The sequence below is a fragment of the Cololabis saira genome, chromosome 5 (genome assembly GCF_033807715.1).
Source record: "Cololabis saira isolate AMF1-May2022 chromosome 5, fColSai1.1, whole genome shotgun sequence".
NCBI lineage: Eukaryota > Metazoa > Chordata > Actinopteri > Beloniformes > Belonidae > Cololabis > Cololabis saira.
Window position 1 is genome coordinate 20,169,066 of NC_084591.1, and position 14,981 is coordinate 20,184,046.

Sequence of the window (14,981 nt, forward strand, 5' to 3'; positions counted from 1 at the left end):
GTATTCCCCCGTTTAAAAAACTGGTACACATGTGATACTGATCTACGCTTCTCATCTTTAGTTTCATGGATTCCTCTGAGGTTGAAACCCTGGTGTTAAACACACACAGAAATAGTTTGGTATTGTTGTCATGCTGGCAAAACTCACCATGACTTTGTCAACAGATTATTTAAATAACAAAATTTAAACTGAGTTTTGCATGGGGATCCAACTTTGTGAGCTCTGAGCTCTGAGCTGAAAGATCAGGATACAACCCAAGTGACTGCTTGACATTTAGTTTGTTTTGTGCATCTGTGTTTGTCAAGTTCGAACATGCTTTATCAAGACCTTGCTTACCTGTGCCTGGTAAATTAATTAAAACATATATTGTGAAAGAATGCTTGGAGATTATATGGTCATAAGTTTTAAGGGTCTAAAAGCATGTTCCTTCAAGAATCCTTCCTTGTGGAATAAGCAGTCTTCTTGTTTCAGGTTAATGCGATTGTGTTGGGGCAGCGTAATGTGTTTGGGTTGAGCCGAGTTGGACGGGGTGATTTATCACGGAGATGATATGCACTAGTGCGTTTAACAAGTAACCAGTTCAAGTAAAACAAATATGTTAAGATGAGTGGAGTCAACCCAGAGAGACTGTTAGCCAAACCTACAAGTGATTGCTTTGAAGAAGGCAAATACTAAGTGCTGAGAAGAGTTTCAACACCATTTCATTGGATGAAGCTGAGAAACGGGATGCTGTGGTGCTGGCTGTGCTCTAAGCAGTCTTTATGTGCATTTGAGTTCATTTTTATCAAATTTCCTTTGGTATTGGTGTCCAATCTGTGGCAGATCTTATGAGTTATTTATATCATGTTCAGGTATTTTGTCTGTTAGGCAACTTATCCATAAGTTTAAGTTATCCATTTGGTATAACTAACTTCTTATTAGCTCCCCAGTCAAACACACTCTTGGGCATGGCCACACTCCTCCCTGAGGAGGGAGGGTTCGCACACATGTATCCGTGTCCTGCTGTGTGTCTGGATACATTTGCACCAGGTGAGGTGTTTCAGTAATGGAAAAAAGGAAAAAATGTTGCTGAGCAGTGAGACTAGAACGTGACTCACGCCGGCGCCTGGGATGTCACCCTGTGTGATGATATGGGACCAAAACCGGACAGAGGAGAGGTTTGTGAGCGTGCATGAAACCTCAACACAGTCAGCTGATCCTCTTCCTGGTGCTGACGAGGCCGTTATCTATTTACTTCTTCTAGAGCATGTTCCTCATTTGTTCGTTTTCTCCAAGCTGTCTTTTTTTCTTTTCTTCTTTAAAAACTTTTTATTCAGGTTTAATGCTTATATTTTGCAGTTTAAGATAATTATAATTGACACACATGATCCTTAATTTTGTATTATCAGGACATCAAGAGTCATGTGATTACTGCATTCAAGCCTAACACAACAAGCAGCAAGCGCGACCAGCTCCATTATTTTTAAATCTGCCCTATCTTTGTAGAAGCAATAAACTACCTCAGCTTGACTCTTATCATAACTAGACTCATGAGGTTATGAACGGTGTTTCTTTTTTTAAGTACTAGTATGGCCACGCTGCAGCCTTAAATCCTACGCTTTACAGTAAAATCATTGCACAGAAAATAAAGATGACTCAAATGATCTGTTCCTGTTAAACCGAAACACAACATCTTAGATGGTATCGTCAGAGAAAAGGAGGTAAACTTTTGGGGAATACTGTGTTAAATGACCCGATAGCTTCATATCTTTTGAGAACAAATTCTTGGCTTTTCAAACGAAGCCACAATCAGGTCTAAATGAAGTTTATCCTGAGTACAGCAACCAACCCAGCTTCACCTCTAATCCCAGCACTCTCCCTGCCACCTGCCATGTAATGAGAAGTAATACAATGCAATAAGAGAAGCGCAGAAATAAAAGAAAAAAATCACAGCTGGTTGGTGAAATATGGCACAATTCAGATTGTGTTAGAAGTGTTAGATAAAATAAGTTCGAAGTGCAATGTTTTTGTGTTTTGGGGGGCACTAGCTCTGCAGAGTGGAGACGCAGAGAGAAGTTGTTTCATGTTATGTCAAGGTGTGGATTAGTTGAGGACCCAAAAGCAGGAGATCAGGAGGCAGGAGTTCACAAAAGGCAGGGTTTATTTAACAAAAACCAAAACCAAAAGTGCTGCTGAGCAGGATCAAACAAGGCAGAACAAAAACAGGGATCCATAAACTAGAGGAGAACATGGAGGGAGCAGACAGTACGGACCGACAGGGAGCTGGGGAAAGACAAGACTAGATATACACAGGGGATAACGAGACACAGGTGCAGAAAATCAGGGCAGATGGGAAACAGGAAGGATAGAACTGAGAATCAAAACCTGGGGGAAGTGTCAAACCCTGACATGTTATGGATGAACTGCCTTGTCGTTCTCATGATGGTTCTTAAATATTTGCATTAGTGACTCTTCTTTTATTTAATCATTAAGCATCCAGAGATGCCGTAACGGGATGTTAGAATGTTATTGAAAGTCAGGACGGCCTGAGTTATTGGCCCTCGTATAGAACTCGGTTTCGCTGCAGTTCCGATAAAGGCTGGCTGCAAAAGTGAGGCCACAACCGTTTCTCAAGACGCATTCTTGTGAAACGTCCTCACCTGCAGCCGTAGTACTGTTCCCATCTTAAGAAGCCAGGAGAAGTACAGCAGAAACACCTGGATGTGGTCTCCCTCAGCCCATTTTACCGAGGATGCATCCAGCAGAGGCTTGTGTAAACTTGAGACGGCCAAGTATCCCAGAATGCATTTCGTGCTAAGAGAAAGTTATAGAGGGTGCGAGAGGAGCAAAAATAAAGTTATAACTTTTATTTTTGTTTGACAGAATGCAGTTTTAAGATTTATTTACATTTACTCGCTGGCGGTGGGTTGACTCCCGCCCTCTTCTCCCCTCTGTGGGGTTGCTGGTGGCACACACACACACACACACACACACACACACACACACACACACACACACACACACACACACACACACACACACACACACACACACACACACACACACACAACACACACACACACACACACACACACACACACACACATACATAGCCACACACACACATACACAGCCACACAAACATATATATACACACACACATACAAATACATACACACATACACACACAAATAGCCACACGGACATGTACATACACACGCAGGTATACATATACATATACACACATTCACACACATAGATATACAAACTGGCTTGTTCACCTGCACGCTTGCTCTGTTCAGTTTTTGAGGTTAGTCAGTCGCGGTAGCTTAGCTCAGACCGTGTTCGGATCTCGAGATTTGGGTCGATCGCTGCTCGTGTTTTGGTCGGCTCCGCGTCGGTTTTGTGTTTCGTTTGTGGTTTTTGTTGCAGATTTCCAGTGCTTGACGTGTGCCTCCATGTGTTCCTGCTTCCTGGATTGGCAGTGGATGTCACCACCAAAAAATAAAAAATAAAATCACTGGGTTTGTATGTATATATGTATGTATGTGTATGCGTATGTATGCATATATATATGTATATATACTAAATACAGTAATAATGCACAAATATATGCCTCAGGTTTTTACCGGCATGGTATCAACCATTAATATGTGTGCAGACAAGGTAAAAGAAAAAAAAAAGAAAAGAAAAGAAAAGAAAATATCTGATTCCATGTGTTTTTTTGCTGTTCACACTGTCAAGACGAAAAGTAAATAAATAAATCAGATTTGTTCCGCTTTGGAGACATTCATCTTTGCAGGCAAGCAAGACTCTGGACTTATTTAGACTTATTTAAGTTTGATCACAATTGCAAAAAACACATTGTGCTGAAAATTATTTATTCTGTTTTCTTACATTTTCAGTCACAACCACAAGTTAATTCTTTCATGCTACAAAATCAGCATAAGTCCTCCCCAGCACATCCCTTTAACTCATCCTCACCGTCTCTCTCCTCCCCCAGCGGGTGCTGTCTATGGTTTCAGTGTTGGACGGTACCGAGATGCATCGCCACCCCACTCCAACCATCTCCTTTGTTTTTTGTTTCTCACTCTTTTATGTTTTTACTACCTCCCTCTGATACAGAGCACGCCTTATGTTCAACCTGCTCGTCTGTCCCCCAAACAAGGCCATGTTTACTTCTATTTCTGTTCTTCTACCAAGACGTGACATTTAATTATGATTGCAACCAATCAGAACCCTTACAAGCACATTCATTTCAATGTTGCCATAAAAAAAGTAACATTTCAAGAGTTTTGTCTGTTTTAAAATGTATAAAGGGAATTCATTTCTTCTAATCTCATACTTTTGATCTCTTTGATCAGGAGCGAGGACATTTGTAATGATGATTAAAATGCAGCTTTTCACTAGAATGCAGTCAATAGGCTTTGTTCGGGCTTGACAATGACCAAGGTGCAGTGACAGTAATGTCAACATCACTAGCGTGTCAGCCATTTCTCTTAGGTCTGGCCCGAGGCGTTAGTACACCGAGTCCAAGGTCAGAATAAAACTGAGATGAATTAGTGCACTTTGCGTCCTCCTTCCTGTGTTTACTCAACATTGTAGAAATAACCTATTAATAGTTTAACAGCTTTAGAAGTTGACAGTAAAACAGAGCAGGTGACTGAAACTGATCCTTGAGGTACCAAAGAGAAAACTTCTCCTCTCCTACATGAGTAATGATCCTTAAACGTCTGCTCACACATTCACATGTGACATTTCTTAATGGCCCAGGAACTGTTGTATAGATACAATGAAGGTATCAGAGCCACTATAACAAGTGGATTTTAATCGACTGGAAAGATCAATTCCGTGAGCATATTTTCTGTCTGTCCATTCTGTCTGATTGAATTATGAAGACAAATTTTAGTTTTTAATTTCTTGGTTGCTCTCTGAGATAACTTTCTTTTGTGAATTGGATCTATTCTAATAAAGTATATTAAAATGATTTCACAGTAAGAAAAACAAAAAGGTGTTGCAACTTGACAAGTATTTAATAATTAAAAAGTGACAAATTAAACAATATTTGAAGTTACTCAGAGCTAGATTAACCTAGGCTGAATACTTGTATGTTGTAAGGCAAGGCAAGGCAAGGCAAATTTATTTATATAGCACAATTCAACACAAGGTAATTCAAAGTGCAACACATGTAACACATCACATACATAAGACACATGATTTAGCTTGATGTGTTTCCAATTTTAAATGTATTCTCTGTCTAGGTGATGATTTTTAAACAATCAGACTATGCATTCAGCTATCTAAACACTTGATGCTATTTAACATACAAAAGCTTGTACTTGGAAACATTAAAATGTAATAAATATGATGCAACAATCTAAATCAGAAATTTTAAAGTAAATTAATTTGTGTTTCATACTCTTACTCATATTTTGCTCTTTTTGCTTGAATGAGTCCTTTTCTGAAAAGAATATCACTTGTCTTTTGCTGTTGTTGTTTTTTTAAATAATCAAATTTGAATTCATAGTTGAAAAAAGAATGGAAACTTGGGTAATTGATCACTTCCTGGAAAGATGGTGTAAATGTGTCATGGTCAAGCCAAACCTAAATGTCATGACAGCCTGGGTGACCACAATCTATGTATTTGTGCCCCTTGGTTATTTGTGATTAAAGTATTCACTGAAAGTGGAAAAAAGAAACCACTCGTGGAAACCCACAACCAATCAGTCTTTCCTGACACATTCAAATCGAGCTTCAGATATGAAAAGGATTAATATATGTGGTCCCACCTCACCTCATGCTCCACTTTTGCAGCAAACAAAGGAGGTCATCCGTGAGAAAGGTTTTGCTTATTCTGTTTCGTACAGATGATGAACATTAGGCCTCCTGATGCCTGCAGCTGGTTTCTGAAGCCGGTCTCAGATGAAGAGGAAATGGTGAAACAAACTGAACTGAGATCTGTCAGCAAGATAAGCACCGCTTTAAGACTAATAAAAACAAACTTGGAGTTAAAAAGAGCTTTTTCATAAGGATGGTTGGGTCTTTTCTGTGTCTTTGACAAACACCGTGAAACGCAATGGCGCTGAAGGCACTGGGCCGTAACACTCATGCCTGCTTCCAAAGGGTGAGAGGAGCTTTATTGGCCGTTTTTATTTTCACCAGAACCCCAGGCTCACTTTGTGCTTCGGACAAAGTGTCCTGTTATGCTGTACAGAGGTGAAGTTGTATAACTATGAATGTCAAAAGTTTACAGGCGCTTCTCTCTGCTGTGGTTAGTTCTGTTCAGGATGTGAACCGGACACCTCGTGCACATGCTTTTTTCATACTAGTTTGCAAACTCACAAAAATCAGCTGATTAAAATCCAAAAGTAAGTCAGATTTGTGGAGTTCGGTTGCAACGATGCTGGTTTTTTCCTATAAACCACAGAATCTGTGGATGCAGACCTTTTTTCTCTTGGAACGCAAACAAGCTATAATTCCTTTTCTGGAGCTGGAGCCATTTCATTATTTTCATACATAACTCTTTCTCTCCCTCCCTGTATATATAATCTTTGACACCAAATATGAGCTTTGATTGAGGAAATTGCAGTTGCATCTGTGTGGACGTACCAGGAACTATTAAAGAGGCAGTTTTGAATACTTTGCCTGATGTGAAATATACACTGTCGTCGGTATAAAGAAGCAGGAACATATTTAACCACATGTGCAGGAGCATGTATGTGTTTTGCATTTATGTATGAATGTGGCTATCAGTCCTGGTGTCCTAACCATGAATCTATAAATACACATCACACAATATACATCTACAAATAGATGATAAACCTAGGATGAGTATGTACTCTATATTAGGTCTTACACATTTATTTGTCTTTACCGAGGACGGCACCATTGTTTCAGCATTAATTAACGTGTACTCAAATGGATATATGGTTATGTTTGACACAGACATTTAAATGTACTCAGGCTACATGCATCCCTCTCACACTAAATTGAACAGGGAAGGCTACTCCGCTTCTTTGTCTGTCCTTTTCTGTTTGTATATATCTGTTTGTCCTATGTTACAATGTCTGTCCTTCTGTTCTGACACCATTCATTACACACTCACTCACACACACCACACTGTCGCCAAGCTGCACCCATCACTGTCTTGTCTTCTCTTCCCAGCTCTCTCGCGTCTCACGGTAGCTGTTTCCAGTCCTCCTTGACAAAAACAATCCTTTTGTTTCTTCTCTTAGGATTCAGTATAATATGGTAGACTGTCAAGAGGGCTGATGACGGGAAGACACCCTCACACACACACAAATGCACAGATCTGTTGCTAGATTAAAATGCAAATGTGGCTTTCAGGTTTCGACTACATTATTATTGATGGGGCCCACCTGTGCCCAATCACCTGAGTGGCTGCACCTCCACCCTGCCACAAATATATATGCAGACGAGGGTTTAAAAACAAAGAAGTTTTGTCAGCTATCTGACCGACCACCCAACCACCCGCAGCAGCCGTGTCATCCCACTCTGCCTGGCGTGTAGTCAAAGGGGAAGTGGTGTTTTCTTTTTCTGTGATGGTGAACAATTTGGGTAAGATCCAAGTGAGCCTTCATGTGTTATGTTGTTTAAGACTGAGCATCTGTTCACTGAACAAGATGAACATTTTTCTTTCCATTTGATGTTCTTGTACTTCATGTTTCTCTTATCAAAACTGGAAGTCGATTCGTGATCAAACGCACGCAAAGCTTTTGTATTTTCTAGTCTTACATGAGCAGGAATGAGCGCTTTCATAATCCACCGGCTCTTTCTTGTTTTCTGGTTGTGTGCCTGAGTAAGTAAGTAACTAAATAAGTAAAGTTTATTTATATTGCTCCTTTCACAGACAATGGAATGTCACAAGGTGCTTCATAAAAAATAAAACAACATCAATAATAACACAAATAAAACACTACAATAAAAGTAGAAATACAATAAAAACAAGACAATACCGATAAAAGCTACTGGAATAAAAGTACATAAAATAAACATGTTGGTCATAAAACAACTCTCACTACTAATGTTTAAAAGCTTGGAGAAACAGGTGGGTTTTAAGTTTGCTCTTAAAAGCATTGATTGAAGTTTAGAGAACGTAGCTACGGCGGGAGATCGTTCCAGAGCCTCGGTGGGACGGCCTGGAAGGAGCGATCTCCTCACGTCTTAAAGCGGGTACGAGGGACCATGAGCAGGCTCTGGTCACATGATCTCAGCCTCTGAGATGGAGTGTAGGGGAATAGTAGGTCCTGGATGTGGGAGGGAGCCTGACCATGCAGAGCTCTAAGAGTCAGGACTAGTATTTTAAAGTTAAAACCAAAAGGGACGGGGAGACAGTGAAGATGTGATTCCTTCTATCAGAGCAGGACAGCAGCCGTGCTGCAGAGTGTTGGACTTGCTGTAGACGAGACAGTTCTTTCTTGTTTAAGCAAGAAAACAAACTGTTGCAGTCGTCCAAACAAGGTGACACCAAAGCATGAATAATTAGCTCAAGATAATTTTTTAGCTAATTATGTTCTTACTTTAGAGATATTCCTTAAATGGTAAAAACAGTTCCTCATCAGCTGTTTGGAGTAGTGTTCTCATGACATGTCTGTGTCAAAAACAACACCAAGATTTCTTAGGCTGGACTAAAACACTCAAATCACCTAAAAACTGGCGGATAGCTGGAATGACATCATCAGGGTACCCAACGAATCCTCGTTGGGTACAAATGACAAAGAATGTGAAAGGACAATGTGTTTTTGGAGGATTATTTCCTCAGAGCTTGAAAGTAGCGTGTCATGGTTGTGACCTGGGTTGACTGAAGCAGGTTTGAGGGGAGGGAGGTTTCATGATGACTGACCTGCGGTACAGAGCTGGAACTAGTCTGCTAACACAACAACAGCATCAGAGACTTTGATGACTGATTGTAAATTTCTCATTTTTGCTCTAATCTGAATGAAGAAAAGCCCTGTCCCACGGTGACCGTTCATTAACATCTGCACAGTGAGTATCATCTACAGCTTACTAACTTCAGTTGTCAGCTGTTGTGACAGGACCGTGTGAGACCTGCAGTTTCTAATTTGTTTGTTCCCACAGTCAGCTCCTCGGAGAGTAAATCTCTGGATTGCGCAGTGTATGACTCTTGTGTGACTGTCGTTACACAAAAGTAGGTGCACATGTGGGGTGTGTGCATCCAATATTAACTTCTAAAGTATTAGGAGGAAGTTTGCACATAGAATGTGAGCTGTGTTTGTATTAAACACCTGCTAACATGAATGTTCAGTATCTCACTTTTTATTTATTTTGACAGATATTGAAACAGTCTAGTAAAGCTGTATTTTTGCTGAATAAAAACTGATGTTAAAGTGGATAAATAATCATTTCCAGTGGTCACACACAGCTGTACCATGTAGGGCAGACAAACAGACATCCCTTAAGTATACCTGCTGTGCAGGACCCTGTTCCAGCTCTCTTTAGGCAGGATGAAGGAGTAATACTCCTATGGGCAGTTTTAAATCACCAGTGAATGGTTTGGTTTGTGTCCCGATGTGACTCCAGTATTACTGGTCTAACTGGCATCTTTATTTGGCTTTGTCAATTTGGTTTACTCCAACCATCCATAAATAATTAGCTAACCAGGGTCACCTCCAGAAAGACCAGAATAAATGCCTATAGGTTGGATTGCTGTTGTCCTAATGTGGGTCAACAGTGCTACAATAACAACCATTTTCTAAATATTATTTGTTGGAATTGAGGCTTTGCCAAATGATCCTCCATGTTTTAGGAAAAGCTGCAATAAGAGAGTGGGTTTTGCATAAATTGATCAAATAAGTAACACTTGGCATCGTTATCAGTGTAATCCCAGCCATAAACACTACCCTCTGACTAGTTTTATTATTTTAAAAAGCCCCATGTGATACAGATAATGCTCTGCAATGGTACGATTTTGTTTTAAACGGACTCTCTCCGCCTGCAGCAGCTCAGCTGGGCTTCCCGAGCCTTTCCAAACCGGATTCAGGAACATCAAATCTAGCAATGTGTCATCTTGCCACACAAAAGTAAACCGCGCCTCCCCGGCTGATGAAAACCAGGTGGGGATATTTACTGGCCACATTCCCCAAACACACCACACCTGCTCACGGCCATGGCGCCGGGGTTGGGTCACCATCCTCAGGCCATATATGTGTAAAGTGGGTAAAGGCGACTCTTATTAAACGTTGCACGGCAACCTGCAGGGTCACGTAAGGCATGGCTGCTGCTGGTGCACAGGGCGTGCCGGTTTAATGTGTCCGCCACTGGAAAATGTGTGATTTGGTGTGTGAATAAAGGAATGTGACAGGGACAGAGCTTATATGAGCCCATCAACAAAAATAAAATGTGAGTACCGGTATTTGGTTACAACCCCGACATTAGATCTTACTGCTCCTGGATCGTGTTAGAAGGTGTGATTGTTCAGGGTTTTGGCCTGCAGGCAGTAACAAATGTATTCATTTTTATGTGTTCATGTGTTCATTTATTTATTTAGATATGAATTGTATAAATAAATTGCCCACCTAAATTGTACACTTTTATCTCTTACTAGAAATAAAACTACAAGAACATTATGTAAAAAAAAATAAAACAATGGACAGTATAACTTTCAGATAGCCTTAAATTCAATCTACACTTTTGCATCACTTTGAAAATAACATAGAGGCCAAAATAATCCTCAAATATTTAAATTAACTTAACATATCAAGCGCCTCTTCCCTCAACAATACTTAAGAACTATGATTGATGTATTTTGTTGTATTCCCATTGAACTTGTTTAACTTTGTGAAAACTGCTACTTTATTTGCGCGTGTTTGAACATTGACATAGACCTCAGTGATCAGTGGATGAAGATGAACAGCCAATCCGTCAGGCTGTTGAGGAAGTAACAGAAGGGCTCAAATCATAATAGTTATTCCAGATTTAACATCCAAACCTTTATTAGTTTATACACCGTCTCCAGTTTGTGTCACGAAAGCCACGTTACGTTTTGTCCTCCAGGTGGTTTGTGGTTGATTCAGCCTGCATTTTCTAACTCTTCTATCAGTTTACATCATGAGTAAAAACGGCCGTGCGAACGTGTTCCCTCTTATCTGCAGGAAATTACTGGAGACATGATGAACTACAAATGAACTCAAATTTGTATGAAAGAGAAACACAGCTAGAGCATTTAACTCTACCAAGTATTTCACTCCACTTCAGAAATGAAATCAGACCCACATAAACAGAGACATGGTGTATGTTGTTCTTGAGTGATCAGCTGTTAACTCAGATGGACCCGACATCTCCCATGTGTGCTACATCTTAGGAGATGAGGACCAGTCAGGGGAAGTAAATTGATGGTCTATATTTGTATGAGATCAGAGCCAGTTGGGACCTAGTGAGTCCCTTCAAGTTCAGCCAGTGTTGCTGATGAGAACTGTAGATGTATAAATGCTTTAATTTCAAATAAATAAATGTCCCAACTTTGAATCCACTCTTGCAGGAAGAAGGAAAACTTTAAAGGTGCCTGTATTCCTCTTTTGTTTATGCCGGCTGTGATGATGGGTTGGCGTGATGTTGCCACTATAGGTTTTAAATTGCCACATTGATATCTGCAATAAACCATGAGAGACCTTGTGTACGTGTCTCACCCCCGCCTGCAATTAATATTTAACAGACTTCAGTACAGCACAGACCAAAAGTTTGGACACACTTCCCCATTTGTTTGAATGAGAAGGTGTGTCCATCCACCGTCCAGAAGTTGTCTCTATCTTTCCAGAGACCCAGAACATAAACCCCCGAGCAATTATTACATAAACAATGGCAGGTAAAAACTCCCCTAGTGGGAGAAAAACCTTAAGGCAAACAGTGGTAAGGAAAAACTCCCCTTTAGGAGGAAGAGACCTGGACCAGGACCAGGCTCATAAGGGGGGACCCTCCTGCTGGAGGCCAGCTGGGCAGAGCAGGAAAAGAGAAAACAGACAGAGAGAATGAAGAACAGAGAAAGGAGAGACACAGACACAATGGTTAGCTGGTGCACCACAGGGATGACAATATAAACAGATGTAGACAGCAGACACTGAAAGGGGCTGGGGGGTGGGGGGGTTGCAGGTTCGGATGTCTGCAGGTATCTTCCAGACATCCACACAGAAGGATTTCAGACCAGCTGCTCTAGTCTGGTCCCGCAGCTGCAGCTACTGGCCCTAACACACTAGAGTTACACTAACTAGAGGTTTACTAAACACTAACTAGAGGTTTACTATCACTAACTAGAGGTTTACTATCACTAACTAGAGGTTTACTAACACTAACTAGAGGTTTACAAACACTAACTAGAGGTTTACTATCACTAACTATAGGTTTACTAACACTAACTAGAGGTTTACTAACACTAACTAGAGGTTTACTATCACTAACTATAGGTTTACTATCACTAACTAGAGGTTTACTAACACTAACTAGAGGTTTACTAACACTAACTAGAGGTTTACTAACAATAACTAGAAGTTTACTGAACACTAACTAGAGGTTTACTATCACTAACTAGAGGTTCACTGAACACTAACTAGAGGTTTACTATCACTAACTAGATGTTTACTAACACTAACTAGAGGTTTACTAACACTAACTAGAGGTTTACTAAACACTAACTAGAGGTTTACTAAACACTAACTAGAGGTTTACTAACACTAACTAGAGGTTTACTAACACTAACTAGAGGTTTACTAACAATAACTAGAAGTTTACTGAACACTAACTAGAGGTTTACTATCACTAACTAGAGGTTCACTGAACACTAACTAGAGGTTTACTATCACTAACTAGATGTTTACTAACACTAACTAGAGGTTTACTAACACTAACTAGAGGTTTACTAAACACTAACTAGAGGTTTACTAAACACTAACTAGAGGTTTACTAACACTAACTAGAGGTTTACTAACACTAACTAGATGTTTACTAACACTAACTAGAGGTTTACTAAACACTAACTAGAGGTTTACTGACACTAACTAGAGGTTTACTAAACACTAACTAGAGGTTTACTAAACACTAACTAGAGGTTTACTAACACTCACTAGAGGTTTACTAAACACTAACTAGAGGTTTACTAAACATTAACTAGAGGTTTACTAACACTAACTAGAGGTTTACTAACACTAACTAGATGTTTACTAACACTAACTAGAGGTTTACTAACACTAACTAGAGGTTTACTAAACACTAACTAGAGGTTTACTAAACACTAACTAGAGGTTTACTAACACTAACTAGATGTTTACTAACACTAACTAGAGGTTTACTAAACACTAACTAGAGGTTTACTAACACTAACTAGAGGTTTACTAAACACTAACTAGAGGTTTACTGAACACTAACTAGAGGTTTACTAAACACTAACTAGAGGTTTACTATCACTAACTAGAGGTTTACTAACACTAACTAGAGGTTTACTAAACACTAACTAGAGGTTTACTGACACTAACTAGAGGTTTACTAACACTAACTAGCGGTTTACTGACACTAACTAGAGGTTTACTGACACTAACTAGAGGTTTACTAAACACTAACTAGAGGTTTACTAAACACTAACTACAGGTTTACTGAACACTAACTAGAGGTTTACTAAACACTAACTAGAGGTTTACTAACACTAACTAGAGGTTTACTAACACTAACTAGAGGTTTACTAAACAGAAAGGTTTTAAGTTTGGTTTTAAAGCTTAGGTGGTGTCAGCCTCCTTAACCCAGATTGGAAGTTGGTTCCATAGTCACGGTTCCTGATAGCAGAAGGCCGCCCTCCAGATCTACATTGGGATACTTTCCAAGGGGTTCTCTTTATTGAATGAAATCTGGTGCTTTTCCACTAATGAACACTATACAAGACAGCAAGTAGTAATAATGATAAACTAAGGTAACTTAGTTGGCTTCACAAGCCAATCATGAGGTGGAATACAACAAGGACCGTTACGTCGCCCGGATCGGCGTCACCGGGGCCCCGCCCTGGAGCCAGGCCTGGGGTTGGGGCTCGTAGGCGAGCGCCTGGTGGCCGGGTCTTTGCCCGTGGGACCCGGCCGGGCTCAGCCCGAAACGGCGACGTGGGCCCGCCTTCCTGTAGGCCCACCACCCGCAGGAAGGTCCATGAAAGGCCGGTGCAATGTGGGCTGGGTAGCAGTCGTGGCGGGGTGCCTCGGCGACCCAATCCCTGGACCAAAACCCTCACAGTGGGGACATGGAATGTCACCTCGCTGGGGGGGAAGGAGCCGGAGCTTGTGCGTGAGGTTGAGAGATACCGGCTAGAGATAGTCGGGCTCACCTCCACACATAGCTTGGGCTCTGGAACCCAGCTCCTTGAAAGGGGTGGACCCTCCACTACTCTGGAGTTGCCCAGGGTGAGAGGCGGCGGGCTGGTGTGGGCTTGGTTATAGCCCCCCAGCTCAGCCGCCATGTGTTGGAGTTCACCCCGGTGAACGAGAGGGTCGCTTCCCTGCGCCTTCGGGTCGGGGAAAGGTCTCTCACTGTTGTTTGTGCCTACGGGCCGAACAGCAGTGGGGAGTACCCGGCCTTCTTGGAGTCCCTGGGAGGAGTACTTGATGGTGCTCCAACTGGGGACTCCATTGTTCTACTGGGGGACGCTCACGTGGGCAATGACAGTGATACCTGGAGAGGCGTGATTGGGAGGAACGGCCTCCCCGATCTGAACCCGAGCGGTGTTTTGTTGTTGGACTTCTGTGCTAGTCACAGTTTGTCCATCACGAACACCATGTTCAAGCATAAGGGTGTCCATCAGTGCACGTGGCACCAGGACACCCTAGGCCGGAGGTCAATGATCGACTTTGTTGTCGTTTCATCTGGCCTTCGGCCGCATGTCTTGGACACTCGGGTGAAGAGAGGGGCTGAGCTGTCAACTGATCACCACCTGGTGGTGAGTTGGATGCGCTGGCGGAAGAGGAGGTTGGACAGACCGGGCAGACCCAAACGGATTG

The 14,981-nt window shown here is 41.3% G+C and overlaps 1 protein-coding gene and 1 long non-coding RNA gene across 2 annotated transcripts in view; both read left to right on the forward strand.

Annotated features, from left to right (window-relative positions):
• The window catches only part of fa2h (fatty acid 2-hydroxylase), a 42,518-nt gene that overhangs the window by 12,849 nt on the left and 14,688 nt on the right, over positions 1-14,981 (forward strand). The gene's annotated exons all lie outside the window — the stretch shown is intronic.
• On the forward strand, positions 12,275-12,595 carry LOC133443866 (uncharacterized). Its single transcript, XR_009782696.1, has 3 exons — positions 12,275-12,332; positions 12,417-12,458; positions 12,544-12,595. It is a non-coding gene; the product is annotated as an uncharacterized LOC133443866 (long non-coding RNA).